This window comes from Triticum urartu, chromosome 7A (genome assembly GCF_056163025.1).
Source record: "Triticum urartu cultivar PI428250 chromosome 7A, HENAU_Tu73, whole genome shotgun sequence".
Lineage (NCBI taxonomy): Eukaryota > Viridiplantae > Streptophyta > Magnoliopsida > Poales > Poaceae > Triticum > Triticum urartu.
Window position 1 is genome coordinate 43,100,172 of NC_141879.1, and position 11,894 is coordinate 43,112,065.

The 11,894-nt window shown below is 46.1% G+C and overlaps 1 pseudogene; it reads right to left on the reverse strand.

Moving 5' to 3' along the window:
* Window positions 1–2,897: 2,897 nt before the first annotated feature.
* Window positions 2,898–10,667, reverse strand: LOC147957509 (cytochrome P450 704C1-like; annotated as a pseudogene).
* Window positions 10,668–11,894: the final 1,227 nt, after the last annotated feature.

An 11,894-nucleotide genomic window follows, 5' to 3' on the forward strand; every position in this document is an offset into this window, starting at 1 on the left:
AAGGAGGATGGGCTCTAGCAATAAGACGTACATTTAACTTGTTTGCCACACTGTAATTTGTTGCTTGGGATGAAATTATTCAAAAATGATTTTTATGCTACTTGTATTACTTTGGAGATCATTGTGAGAGTCTGATATTGATGTTTGAAGAGGCTGGTAAGATGTTGACATGTGTCCCAAATGCACTAGGCAGCCTAAATATCCTAGACTTATATTTTAATCTTGTCTGTGCCTAAGCATTGTAATAATGCTCAGGTTACCTTTGTTCAAAATGGTCACCATATTAGGATCATGCTCAGTTTTCCAATCCATCGGCGTATAATTTGTGTGCATCACACTTGACAATTACATTACTCGCTGTCGTTAGAAATTTTAGTAGTGATCTTTGAGAGAATATAAATAAGGCTTATTTATTGATAGTCTTTCCCATTGATTAAATTTTGTTTGTACTTCTTCCTGATTTGAATATATATTTTGTTGCCTGATTTCTTAGTTACGCCACCTGACCTTCTGTTTTTTTTTAAATTGAGTAGAAAAGCTCCCACTTTCATTTAGCATGAAACTGATTACACATCATAGGACCCAGCTCCCAAAAATTACACCGTAGCACGATGTTACCTCAGCTGAAAACAAACCTTGTGGGCAACAGGCAGCGAGAAACAAACCCAAGCAACACGACATGGAAAATTAATACACAACACCTAACTCAGCACTACTGAAATCATTCTATGCCATCACCATAAGAACTGAACAAAAGCAGCGGACGAAACTTCGTCTGTGGCTAATCTATCAGTACTAGGACAAGTTGGCACAAATCATAGAACATGCCGAGAACCTAACAATATGACCGGCCCTTTATCCAGTATGCACTATTATCTAATGTACTGATGTCTCCTAATCCAATATGTATATACAAATCTGCCTATTTTTTATCACCATCTCCTTTGTCTATGTGGTTGCCACCTATCTTACATGCTAATGTATGCGCCCTTAGGAGAATCACTAGTAGGAACTAGGAATTGCAGACGAATGACCAATATATATATATATAAATATATATATAGTTTTCAGGATGTAGTGGTATATGTAAAGGGAGAGATGGACCTTGAATAGTACTCAAGTGTGAGAGGACGTCAGGGGAGGCTGTGACATAGCTCCTTCCGTCGGCATGAGTTCAGTAAAACTGGGTATTAATTGCATCCTAATTATATTAAGCCTGTCTAACATCCTTAACTAAACGCGCGATCAAGAAGCGATCTACACAACCCTTCGCAGCCCGCGCTGGTTCCCCTGCCCTCTGCCAGCCGCTGCGGCGGCCAGAGCGTGGGGGAACCTCGGATTGGATGACCGGTTCCTGTAGGGTCCTCGAGTTCTTCGCCTCCAGTGTAGGGGCATTGGCGGAGACGAGAATACAGGTCCTTCAGCCCGCCACAAATCGGTGTTCTTTTCTTGATGAGCGTCGACGGGCTAGAGTTTGGACTCGACCAGGCAGTAGGCCTGGCGTATTAAAGGTTTGTCTACAACGGCGACATTCAGTGGAGTGGATGATGTTGCAGCGTATTGATTTCCCCAAGTTACACCCCCGCCTGATGAAGCTCAACCAGATACGGCTTCACTAGGGAACTTGCGCGTTGGTGTCTCCCATCTCACGGTCTGGGATTATCTCTCGGCCCTTCTCAGTACTAGCTTCTCCGAAACGGCGATCTCTCGAGATCATGGTCGCCGGCATCTTCTGGTCTACGTCGATGACTTCCCAGCTTGGGTTTTTTCAAGATTTCTCCGACACGAGAGCTTTGCTATGCTGGAGGCCCAGAGGCGGCATCGAGCTTTGCTCACGGCACGCCGTCGAGAGATGTAGAAGGAAGATGGTGCTGAACTTTTCAATGACTTATAATTTATTTACTTTTATATGGACGTTCTTGTAAGGGCTCATTTCAGATAAGGGTGTAACTAGGTCTCAGTCGACTGAGACTTAAACCAAAGTCTCAGTCAGCTGATGTACGAATCTCTATGCAATATCAAAGGCATATAGCATCGACTGAGACAATAACGAAGTCTCGGTCGACTGAGACTTAGCAAAACTGTTCAGATAATATATGGCTTTATGCCTTTTCTGCAAAAAAAAAATGCGTCCTAATTAACAGGAACGGACACTGGATATAGCAACACCTACACGGCGTCGGTAGCAGTAGGATTTATGTTCTTGTATACATGTGCTAGGCTAACCTTTTATGTGATAGGAGGAAGAGTTGACGTCTTTGGGGGGTGAGAGTTGACAGGCCGTATAAGAATATTGTATGGTACTCGATATTACCATTCTAGAAGATGCACTGTGCTAGCATTCTCTCCCCGCTTTCAGCCTTTTGAACCCTAATTCGTCTCCCTGCCTCCACCTTTCGGACTTGTGATTGTGAGTCAACTCATGTTAGCACAATAGTGTCTTGATTCAGCTGTGAGTTCCCTGTGAAGCTGAGCAGTCCCACAGTCCTGGCAAGTCTTCGAGGCACGTACAACCGAACCTGTTGATAGAACATGTGATAAAGTGTTTGCTAATGTCCCGATGTCTCCGATTCCCTCATTATGTCGGTACATATATCTCTGTAACTTTTATTATGACATACTCTATTTTTATTGACATTATTGTTGCTAGGTATCTTATGGGCTTACATATTTGCCCAGTAAGAGAATCACTAACCCGTGGATGGATGCACAATATAGTTTGGCTAATATGGGAGTGGTTTATATAAAGGGTGGGATGCATGAAGAACATTACTCACACAACTGTGGGAGTTTGGTGTACTCCTCATTCCTTCTCCACGGGATTAATGCTCATGGCCTGCCGTAGCCTATAAGTGTGGTCCTTCACATGGTGCGATGCTGATAATTTTTTTCCACCGATCTTTTTGTACCAGAATGCAACTTCAACTAGTGACATTTAATTATTTTTACAGGTTGAAGAGGTAGATGCTGATAATATACATAGTTGAGTGCAACAACAGAGGATCTAGTAGCTTGTTCTGATGTTCAAGCTTAAATTTCACAGGGGTACACAAATAGATGAAGGCCGTTATCCATGTGGAGGGTAAACATTGTTTTGTATATTGGACCCTTGGATTCATCTTTCAGTCCGAACCTGAAGAATAGTATCAAGGTAGCGGCCACGATTTTCATCTGTCTTTATGCAAATTCTTTCCCCAAACAGATACGAGGTCTTGCCTGATCATTCGAGGAAGACTCTTTAAATGAAAATGGTAATTTAAATTTTACAGGAAAACAGACTCATCTTGCTTGGTGTTCCCTACTTTAGTTGGAATGCAATGGTTTATGCTTGATGTTTTTTTTTTCGCTTTAGCAACAAAAGGCCACATTCAAATACACTAACGTGATTATTTTCTGTTTTCTTAGCCAACTATTGGTGATGATCTAGACTGACCCTACATGAACCAAACCTGTTAGCTAGGTATTTTCACTTTGTAAAATTATTGGCCTTCATGTCATGTCTTCTCAGTAATATTTACATTGAAAGCTATAAACTTGTAAGGGCTCTCTTGCTCTTTTTTCGATAAAGGGTGGATTTTATTGACTCGCGATGCTGCAACAAGGGTATGACGCACAAGCACCGTCGTCGCCAGATCCAACACGGTCTTGGGTTTCACCCCGAAGAAGAAGTGCGAGGAAACTCCAGACAATGCCTCCAACAAGGTTATGGTGTGGAACACCACCATTGCCATATCAGACCTAGACTTTTCACTCCGGAGCTCAAGACCTTGTGCCCAGTAGTATCACTAAACTTAGGTCACAATGTACTATCGCACCCACTTTCAATGCATAAGTCACCATTGCAAACAAGATTGCCATGCTTCGACAGTCATACATGTTCACAACCCTGACGTGGGCATCATGCAAACTGGGCATAAAATGTACATGAGGAGCGGGTCAGGACACGCCCGCTGGCATCAGCAAAGTCACCGATGCCGCCAAGAGCCCAGGCAAGGGGCCATGTAGTAGGCTCAAGTCCTTGACAGTGAGCAGATACAGGCTACCGACAAAGACTATCGGTATCGCCAAGAACCCAAGTGGGGCCATCCTGCAACCCCGCTCTGTCTTTATAGGAGTCACTAGCAAACTTGCCCGTGCGTTGCAACGGAAGAATAAAAAATGTCAAATGCCCTTTACACAATAAGTATAACTCAAGACCTCACAAACTAATGCCCTCAGTTTCAAGACGACGCCACAATCATGTTGCCACTTACTTCCCTTGCTGCCCGGTGGCCTCCAAAGCGCTCCTACGGCTAAGCCTAGCCGCCAGCTCAACCTTGTCGGAGCGTCTGCTTTGTGCATCGGCTGACCACGACCTCCTTGCCTAGTTTCGGCTGCTAAAAATTCTCGTTCCATATAATACACAATTATAATCCTATATGATGCTACAATTATTTTGGGTTTTGAGTGTCTTTTGTAAGGTATGGACTTGAAATTGATGCGGAAGTCATTTAAAATTCCATAATCAAATCAACTCAAATAATTTCTCCGTCATATAAAATCTAAAATAAATATTTTAAAATTCCACTTAAAAAATAAAAGTAAATCATTAAGCATATGCAAGACACCTTAAATTCATTTGGAATAGAGTTTTGAAACTCAACGTAATTCTAAAAATTTTTGGAACGACGGCAGCTTAAATTTGAGTTACAATAAATAAGATATTTTTCTTAGAATTTAAGAGAATTTGTGTGTACTACTGGCTGCTACTGATTTACACAGTGATAACTGATGAGATATATGTGGGTATTTGTGGTTAATCTGTATTAGCAGATGAACACACGTGCCTCGATGTTTCCTCGCAGTGCCTGACGGAGGTAGACTTAGACCACCTTTAGGTAGAACACCGTCCATGTCGAAGATGGACGGCAATTAGAGCAGCCGCTACTGCTCCAACATGACGGCTTAGCTGCCGCAGTGTAGATGGCCTGCACCATTTTCCAATTTTCCAGTATAGGTACAATACCAGATCCATAATACGGAGGCTCGATGATGTATCTCATTAGAACCATCCATTAATGCACACAAAAATACAAGCAGTGTTGCCATCATGCAGCATGCATATATACTGAGGATCGCAGCGTTGAGAAAAAAGAGAAACAAAAGAGAGGAAACACAGGAAGAACCAGAGCAAAACTACTGCTATGTTTTGCTAGATCAGGCGTGATGGGACCTCGCTGGGCAGGCTGGAGGAGCAGCTTGCTGCACTGGTGGAGTAGATCAGACGGGGGTGGTCGTCCCTGGCAAGAGGCGATGGCAGTATGGATGGGGGGAGGGGGGGTCAATATGCTAATACATGTTTGACTACTGCACGGACCGCGTTGTCATCTTCCGCGGTCTCGCCTTGCCGCTCGACTCCTCGGCCTAAACAGAGCAAGCCTATTCCACCACAGTTGGCTGCTTCTTCCCAACCACGAGAGGGTCACGTCCAATGCCTCCAGCTGTGTTCGTGTCTCGGCATCTGTGGCACCTGTGGCGTGCGTCCTCAAGACGGAGACCGTGTTCCGCGGCTGCGCCCCATCTCTAGCTGCGTGACGACCTCCGTTGGCTTCCATTTCGTTGTTTCTTTGGATGCGAGAGGGGGCACCAGGCTACGATCATGTATGTATGACTGTATCGATGTTAACAAACATTGATTTATTTTTTTCCTTTGAGGTCGTGCGGGGGTAGGAAGCTCATTTTTTACCATAGAGATCAGGCGTATGTACGTGGGCCTCTTCCTCCTCCGATTAAGCTTGCCTTTTTCCTTGATTTGTTCCTTGTAGTGTTCGGGTTCCAATTTCTTTACGTGCCTGCAACTTTTAGTCTTCAATTTTTATTTATGTGCCTGTGTTCGGTCTTACTTGATTTTCTATTTGTATCCTTTTAAATCTCAGCCGTCAATTCTAATGGTTAACATAAAATCAATGGATATAAAAGAATGACCTATGAAGAACCATGAAAGCCTCCGTCCTTTAATATTAGGTATAGAGTATAGATTTGACGAGGGCCTAGGATAAGACATCGAGCATGCAGGCATGCAGAACTGGCACGGAGGCCTCTCAGGACCTGATCAACCACCGTCCACCACCTGTGCAATGCTCACATTATCCAACCACTGCCAAATACCTCCGGTTCTCGGCCACCATGCACTTTTAGCCAAGCAACCATGTGCCACACTTGTGCCAATCCACCACTGCAGACATCTTGTGTCCGCCATCGAACGTGGTATGCTTGCCACCACCACTACATAATTTGGGCGAAGGCCGCCACCACTGCAAGTCAGAAAGCCCGTCAGACTGGATCTATGCCGTCTACCAGCAGCCAGTGTACTTGACTGCGAACTCTGCCGCCACCCACGTCGAATGGCACCAAACGGTACCTCCACATCTACAAACCAAGGTAGATGGCCGAGAGTCATCAGATTTTAGGGAGAGAGTTGCAGAGGGCCGGAGACGGACGACAACGATGCGTCCTGGCCACCAACGGTGAAAGCCAGAGCCGTAAATTGCCTAGCAGCCATTGCCACCGGCCTCCACCAGCAGCATGCGCCACACCGCCCCGCCCGCCGCTGAAGAGAGCAACCCGCCGCGTGCAGTGCACAAACGCAGCCTTGGAGCCATGAGCAAACACCTCAAGAGCCTGACCCGCAGATCGATACCAGCGCAATCGTGCTCCCAGCAAGATCCCACACCGCCACCGCCCGCCATCGTGGAGCACCAGCAGTTACCACAGGATGGGGGACCAGCTGAGGCACCCCACCGCCGCCGCACGGGATTTGACCGGCATCGGCTGCCGGCGGTGGCAAGGGGAGAGACCAAACGGAGAGGGCTGGCAGACGGAAAGATTGATCGGCCCGAGTCGCCTGTTGGGGGACTGACTCGGGGTCAGATCCTACTTTTTCGGCTGTAAGGGCTCTCTTGCTGGAAGACTCCATTCACAAGCCATCTTTCATTTTTTTTGAAGAGGAGGATTACCCCCGGCCTCTGCATCTGAACGATGTATGTGGCCATATTATTAAAAATGCTGCAGCAAAAACAAGGTCTGGATTCTGTTTACAGCTTGCAAAAGGAGCAAAGATAAATAAAAGCCAACAAAGAAAATCCCACAACCGGCAGGACAATAGGAAAAAAATGACTAAGCATCTATCCTATTATGTGACCGCCATCCAAACCGATTGAAGATATCCCATGCTACCATCTTTCAGCGGTTGCACCCAGTAGCCAAATGCTCCCTGGAGTCCATAGGAGTGAGTAACAACCACGTACGGATCCATGTCATAGCTCTGAGTTCTTCCGCATATTCACAACAGAGGTGTTTCATCCTCCCCATGGCATAAATCATGTAGTTCATTCCATCTCCTTTTATCACTGGATGGCCGTTTGGTAGTAACCTCATCTACATCTGCCATCTTACCATCCTGAAAGTGCACCACAAAATAAGTTACTGTGTATGCCAAATCTAAATTAAATTATGTCGAATCATATCTGGACTTATTATTGCTTGACTCTCCTCTTAGAAGGAAATAGCAAGAGGAATCATTTATACCATTGGAACACTAGGATACAGCCGGAGAGTCTAGGTAATGGCAGCATGGAGGTAGTGCTTTTTTCCAATACGACCTTGTTTCAATCTTGCGGTGAACATTTCCATGGGTATCTTCTTGCGTCCACTCAACAGATTCTCTGATTTCAAAGGCAACCTTATCCTGCACTACTGGCTTCTTGCAGAGCATGTAGAAGAACCATGTAAGGGTATTTGCTGTAGTGTCTTAACGGGACAGTGTCACTTTCCAGTATGAATCTTGAAAGTATGCCATCTCTGGCTTTCTGCATTTACCATAAAAGATAAAAATGAACATATGTGAAAATTTGTAATAATTGTAAGAAACTATCGTACAGTTTGACTTACAAGACCACTTATGTTCTCTCTCTTTTCATGGATCAACTGTAGGACAAAGGCGTCGATTATCTTTATGCTCTTTTTCAGTTTGGCTTCTGACCTGATATTAAGATACCTTTTTAGCTTCCACAACATATCAACATACCGATAGTAAACAAGAGAAATTGCTTCATCAAAGGCCTTGCTGAATTCAAAGCAGGATTTATCTGATCCAGATAGTGTGTTCAGCTCAAAACCGAATCCCACTTCGAATATTGAATCCACAGTTCTCATCAAAAGGTCCTGAGTACTGCTAGCAAATGCGCATCAAGTCAATCTTCTTTTGGTGCAAGTGTGCTACCTCAAATTTCAATCTAGGAGTCAATTAATTCTTGTCTTTACTTCATAGCTCGATACAGAAGTTCTGAAGAAACTATGTTTACCCCCGTTATTTGCCAAATAGTTAACTGAATGTTTGTTTGGCAGTTTAGGTCCAGGGTTTGATTTGTTCACTCTTTTGTAGGTTAAAGTTCAAAAGTTGTCAGGCATAGACTGGACTATTAAAGCTAGAAATATGATCTTAGCACTTACAATACAATCATGTCTTACGGTTATTCTGTTAGCTGCTGCTGATGAGGTCTTCACTGCCAGTTTTACAGCATTCATTCTGAAAACATCACTGTTGTAGTCGCATAGCACTTTGGTTGAGAACTAATGGCTTGCTAGCTTCCTCTGGTGTCACCACTTCTCCCCTTCTGTCCGGAAAATCCCATTTCCAAAGAGATCCTTCACGATTTCCGTGTTGAAGGTCCCCTGTCAAATAGGATCTAACATTGTTAAATTGTAGTCAGACTCACTACTGTCTACCACTTTTTGTAAATTGCCACAGGCATTCAGTTTACTATCTAAATAGTACCCTGTAAATTGTAGAATATGATTAGTCTGACTAGATTGAATCTGAATTCACATGCCAATATGTTCTACAGACTACTCAAGTTTTGGGTTTTACCATCCTGTGTTTTAAATTTTGCAGGATCCAGTTTAACATATGACATGCAGGCTGAACAATGTTATTGGATAGCAAGATATAGAGGAGGAAATTTTTTTTTTAGAGAAAGAGGAAGACCCCCGGCCTCTGCATTTAGACGATGCATGCAGCCACTTCATTAATTGTTCAGACAAAACCTTACAAAGTAATACAACAATAAGACTAAAGGCACCGTCTAGGCAACATCTGTCGCTACTCCTATCGTGTTGATGAAGGGATGCTGATAGTCTAGGCCTAATACCAAACAGACCTCGCAGCCAAATCTAACATCTAAGACCTGAGGTCCCATCCAGGACGCCTGCCGGGTATGGGGCACCCACCGATCCAGCGCACTCCTCAACCAGGACGCCTATCGGGTATGAGGCCTCTACAGCCACCTGCCAACAATCCATCTTCAGAGCTGTACTGTCGCATCTACCTTGCCCGGTCTAGCTGTTGTCGACGCCACCATGACGCCAGACCGCTTCACCCTCCTGCGCGAGTCCATCTCTACGCATCGGACGCCGAGTCACCACAGCGTCATGCCGCCGAGATCCGCCGCCATCAATGAGTGAGACGACGCACCGCTCCACCAAAGAATCCGTCCTCTGGTCCCTCGATCACGTGTGTACCTCCAAGAATGACACCCCCAAGGGAGGAACGACACCAGAGCGCCGCTGTCATCCGATCATCCGATCTAGGGTTTCCCCGGAGGTAGCAGAGAGTGGCCTTGAACTTCTCCACGGCGATGCCTTCTAGAAGGGAACGATGCAGATAGCGCCGCCACCGCTGGCCTTGGCAGTAGCCAAAAGCAAGTTTTCACCCAGACCTGTCCGAAGGAATCCAACTCCCGTGCACGACCGTCGCCGCCACCAGGCTGATCACACGCCACCGTCGGCACCTCCACGATGCCCAGAGGCCGCGAGACTCGCCGCCACCACGCCTGACAGGCAGCCACGGCCAGGCCCGAGCACCACCCAGATCCAATCTGGGGTCAAGAGCCCTAGGCCGCAGCCGCTGTCTACGCAACACCACCAGACGGGGACAGGCCCTCCAACCTGCCACAAAGCGAGCCGCCGCCGGCGCTTCGAAGCGCCACGCCAGCAAGCCCACCGGGAGTGACTAAGCCGCCGCGAGGAAGAAGGGAAGATGCGCCAGGGAAGAAGCCCCACCGCCGCCGGCATTGCCTGGGCTTTGCCCAGCGATGGCTCTCGGCGGCGGCGAGGGGGAGGGGAGGGTGGAGGAAGGCCGGCGGCGGAGGCGGTTAGGGTTCCCCCATGTCGCCTCGGAGAGGGACGCGGGGGCGGCTAGCAATCAGGGCGGAGCAGGAAGAAAAATGATGAGCAAGGAAAACTTCCTGCCCAAGAAAGAGACGGGGAACAACAATGATGAACAAGAATGCTGAATTTACTGAAGTTTGTCTCGAGGACATGCTTGATGATGGCAGGATCGGCGGTTAAGATCTCACTGTGCCCAGGATAAACGAGCCTGGCAGTGGGGTGCAGGAGCGCATACTTCACATGCTCATCGAAGATCTTGTCAAAGTTGTCCAGCGGCTGGAACATGGTCCCGATGAGCGGTGGCCGGTCAAGGGCTCTATGGATGAGCTCTCTGATGCAGAAGACATAGAGGATCCAGCGTTGCTTAGGATGTAGAGGGTGATCACCAGCAGGGCTATGGTGAGAACGAAGACTACGCATATGCCCGCGGATGCAGAGAGGGAGGAGAGCTGGGTAGGCATGATTGAGCTTGAGGAGTTTAGCAGTCCCACCTTCCCTGTTCCGTCTTGGAGGCACGTACCACCCAACCTCTCGATCGACCTCCTGAAGCTGTATTTGCTTATGTACTGATGTCTCCAATTCCCGTGTTATGTACATACATACCTCTCCAGTTCTTTGATCATGGCATACTCCCTATTCCTGTGTTATGCAGGACTGCATTCGTCACATGCTCGTTGAAGATACCGTCGAAGCTATTTAGCTGGAGGAACACTGTCTCGATGAGTGGTATACGGTCATCTGCTCTCTGGGCGAACTCTCTGATGTAGAGGTCGCCGGAGGATCCGAGATGATGCATAGGATGTGTAGAGGGTGATGGCTAGCAGGGCTGTGGTAAGATCTAAGATTACACATGTGCTTGCGCCAGCGAGGGCGGAGAGCTGGGCATGCCATTATCAGAGTTACCTGCTGCTTGCTGAGAGTAACTTTAGCATGTGCAGCATCTTATATAGGTGATCTGCGCGGCCACTATATTTTCCACTGTCTTCTAGTCTACGTCAGTGACATTAATGGTTCTATACCTTCAGGTTTTGGACAATTTCTTATAAAATGGATAACATGTGTTCAAACTATCTTGATGGCTCGGGAGAACATCGCCTGAGCTGATCGTTCGTCGAATACAAATTTATATCTGCAAATTTAAAGTTTGGTAAGACTGTGTACATATAATTTTGACTTGATAGCTTCCCTAGCAACGAAGATCTCCATGAGCATATCTTTCACTCTTACCGTGTCACTCTGCTATTTCAGGACAACAAAGATTAAACGTCTCATTCATCAAAAAATGTACACGGGTAAATGCCGCCGACATGTGGGGGCAGACACACAGTTCTGGCTAGTAGAATACCTCATCTAATTTGCATTGTATTTGTGGTGTTTCGGGCTAATTCTCTGATTCTAATGAAGATCACTGTTGTATGTTATGAACTAATTTGCATTTTTGTATCAGAAAATAGAAGAGACGACGTCAGGGGAGTCAGAAACATAGCTGATTCCGTGTGCATGAGTTCAGCAAAACTGGATATTAACTGTTATCCTAATTAACTGGAACGGCAACTTGACAGCAACACCTACAGGACGTAACAGCTGGATTTTATCTGTTTTCCGGAGGATGAAAGTTGACAGATAGAACACCTTTCAAACCCTAATTCAATTCCCGCATCCAGCTTTCATTTCTGCTAGACAACAGG